Source organism: Mandrillus leucophaeus, unplaced genomic scaffold, assembly GCF_000951045.1.
Source record: "Mandrillus leucophaeus isolate KB7577 unplaced genomic scaffold, Mleu.le_1.0 Scaffold212, whole genome shotgun sequence".
Lineage (NCBI taxonomy): Eukaryota > Metazoa > Chordata > Mammalia > Primates > Cercopithecidae > Mandrillus > Mandrillus leucophaeus.
Window position 1 is genome coordinate 792,988 of NW_012102166.1, and position 3,842 is coordinate 796,829.

A 3,842-nucleotide genomic window follows, 5' to 3' on the forward strand; every position below is an offset into this window, starting at 1 on the left:
AGCTTGCAGTGAGCTGAGATCCGGCCACTGCACTCCAGTCTGGGCTACAGAGTGAGACTCCGTCTCAAAAAAAAAAAAAAAAAGAAACATGACTCCTATATAGCTTTTTTCCCTTTCCCTCCTTTTTGCGGAATATTAGTTGTTATAACTATAACTATCACATCCATAAATGTTACAAGCCCAACAATAAATTGTTATAATAATTACTTTAATTTTATGTTTTCTACAGAAGCTGAGAGAAAAAGGAGACTAAGTATGTATAGCTTTTATTAATCCTCTTTTTTAAGAAAATAATTTCTAGGCCAGGCGTGGTGGCTCACGCCTGTAATCCCAGCACTTTGGGAGGCCAAGGTGGGTGGATCATGAGGTCAGGAGATCGAGACCCTCCTGGCTAACACGGTGAAACCCCGTCTCTACTAAAAATACAAAAAATTAGCTGGACGTGGTGGCAGGCGCCTGTGGTCCCAGCTACTCGGGAGACTGAGGCAGGAAAATAGCTTGAGCCTGGGAGGTGGAGGTTTTCAGTGAGCCAAGATTGCGCCACTGCTCTCCAGCCTGGGCGACAGTGTGAGACTCTGTCTCAAAAAAAACCAAAAACAAACAAACAAACAAAATCCAAAAAACAGTAAATTAACTCACAGCTAGAAGATACCAGTCAACAGCTTGGTGAGCCTCACGTGGAGAGTGAGAAGCTCTCTTCACTGGGGAATGGACGGTGGTCAGTGGCCGCAAGGAAAAGGAGGAGAGAACCATCACCTGGTGCTTTCATTTTCGCCCTCACCTGCCTGAAAGCCCAGGGGGAAGCAGGGCAGGAGTATGAGTGGAGGAGGAAGTGGAGGAAGAGGCAGGATGGAGAGGGCAGGGAGAGAGAGCGAGCCAACATCTTTGAGTCCCTGGAATTTAGCTTTGCCTGGAGCTAGATGGCAACCCTCGGGCTTTTCAGTTTTGTAAGTCAATCCATTTCCATGTCAAGTTAGTTTGGAGCGTCTTTAACTTGGAACTGAAGAAATCCCAACGAATCCTGGGACAGCGCCTCCAGATCGGAAGTCTAGAAGCTGATTGGGCGTGAGCAAAGCTACGTACGCCAAGAACCCCAAGAGAGAAGAAGAATTTGGTAAGGGATGCCACCTGTGGCTTGACTAGACACTGTTGGAGGCCTTTTTATTTCTGGAGCTTTACATTTCCTTTCCGTATACTGTCCATATTAATGCCATGAGAAGACAGCTATGATTATTTCAACCTACTGGAGCCAAATGGTTGCAGAAAGTTGGGTCAGAAATGCTTTCCGCTGAGGCGAGAGGATACCTCGCCACCGCCTGGAGATGGGTAGTTCTAGGGCTCAAACAATGGAATGAAGGCCTAGGACTGTCAGACTTCTGGCTTTCTGCTCCCACGGCCCCAGAGTGTTGGCTTGTCAGCCTCCAGCTTTTTACCTGATGGCGGCAAGAGTGTGTGCGAGGCCAGGCACCTTGTCTGAGCACAAAGGGAGTGTGTAGGAGCAGGGCTCCTTCCCCAGAGCCTCTGGAGAATGCAGCCAGAGAGCCGTCTTGTTCCTGGAGAGGGGTCCCAATCCAGACCCCAGAGAGGGGTCTTCAATCTCATGCAAGAAATAATTTGAGGTGAGTCCACGGGGTAAAGTGAAAGCAAGTTTATCCAGAAAGTAAAGAAAAAAAGAATGGCTACTCCATAGGCAGAGCAGCCTTGAGGGCTACTGGTTGCCCAATTTTATGGTTATTTCTTTTTATTTATTTATTTATTTTGAGACAGAGTCTCACTCTGTTGCCCAGGCTGGAGTGCAGTGGCGTGATCTTGGCTCACTGCAACCTCCACCTCCTGGGTTCAAGCGATTCTCCTGCCTCAGCCTCCCGAGTAGCTGGGATTATAGGCACGCACCACCATGCCTGGCTAATTTGTGTATTTTTAGTAGAGACAGGGTTTCACCATGTTGACCAGGCTGGTCTTGAACTCCTGACCTCGTGATCCATCTGCCTCAGCCTCCCAAAGTGCTGGGATTACAGGCATGAGCCACCGTACCTGGCCTATTTCTTGATTATATGCTGAATAGGGGTGTGTTATTCATGCTTCCGCTTTTTAGACCATACAGGGTAACTTCCTGACATTGCCATGCCATTTGTAAATTGTCACAGCGCTGGTGGGAGCGTAGCAATGAGGACGACCAGAGGTCACTCTTGTGGCCATCTTGGTTTTGGTGTTTTGGCCGGCTTCTTTACTGCAACCTGTTTCATCAGCAGGGCCTCCATGACCCGTATCTTGTGCCGACCTTCTAGCTCATGCTGTGACTCGGAATGTCTAACCATCTGGGAACGCAGCCCAGTAGGTCTCATTCTTATTTTACCCGCCCCTATTTGACATGGAGTTGCTCTGGTTCAGACGCCTCTGACGGCCTCACAGAAAGAAGGGCTGGGATACAGAAGTGAGCTTATTGGCGGGGGAGAGGAACGGGGAGGACTTAAATCAATCATGACTTTCCTCATGAGCTGGTAGAAAGTCCTACCTTTCCTGAGATTAAACTATGCATAGTTGCCACCTGCAAAAAATTGGATTTTGTCAGCAGGGAAGGAGGGGAGGGGAGGGGTAGGGGGTGGCAGCTAGGGAAGCCACAGGGCCATGCTTTGTTTATTTATTTTTTGAGACGGAGTTTCACTCTTGTTGCCCAGGCTGGAGTGCAATGGTGCCATCTCAGCTCACTGCAACCTCCGCCTCCCGGGTTCAAGCGATTCTCCTGCCTCAGCCTCCCGAGTAGCTGGGATTACAGGCACGCGCCACCATGCCAGGCCAAGTTTGTATTTTTAGTAGAGACGGGGTTTCTCCATGTTGGTCAAGCTGGTCTCGAACTCCCGACCTCAGGTGATCCACCCGCCTCGGTCTCCCTAAGTGCTGGGATTACAGGTGTGAGACTGCGCCCGGCCAGGCCGTTTTGACTTGGCTTCCGTCTGAGTGCCTGGGCTGCTCACTGGTGGTTCCTGTGGCTGCCTCCTGGGTCTGTGGAGGGCATGTATTGAGTGGGTGGGCCTCTGTGCTGCAGCCATGGCTGCGGGCCTGGGCTCTCCACCTGCCTCCTGGGTGGTTCGAGGTTGACCTCCCACCGCTTCTGCCTCTCCATCAAATGAGGCTCAGCTGGTGGAACTCTGTGTTTCTCTTCAGTTTTAAAAGCTTGGGCTCAACTTGCCTTGGCTTTCTGTACCCTTCTTCTTAGTCTGCTGGTGCTGGCTTAGTCTCAGCAGTGACCTTAGTCACACCAGCCGGGCAGGGCTCAGAGGCACACGCCTGCTTTTCAGAGTGCAGCCCCAGTGTGCTAAGGGACAAGGTGAGGCAGGGAGGGCATCAATATCTCTAGCACCAGGCCCTAGAGAGCGCCTCGGGAGTGGCACAGGCCTGGGAGCACCCGGTTCTGCTGAGTCTCAGGCTGAACCCGGTTTCTCTCTGGGCTGAGGGACGGTGAGGGCTGAGGATGGGCCCAGGCCTTGACTGGGGCTCCCCCGAAAGCAGTCTGGGGCTTTGGGGGATGTGTCAGACTCTGCCGGGCTGGAACAAATGGGCCTCAAAGGTTGGTTAAGTGCAGCCCCCGCCAAGAAGGCACTCTTCTGTTATTTGCCCGACAATCCTCAGCCTCAGAATGCCTCTGGGAAGGGCACAGAGCAGCGCGTGGCAAAGCAGAGGCTGGAGGGAGGAGGAAGCGGGAGGCCCAGGTAAACCTCGGGCCACACTTGGGTCAGAGGCAGGGTCCAGAGGCCGGCGGGAAGGCAGCCAGTCCTAGGAGCAGGGCAGCCGGCGCACTGACTGGGGCCCTGCCTTCCTCCTCCGGGCTCCGCAGTGTCCTG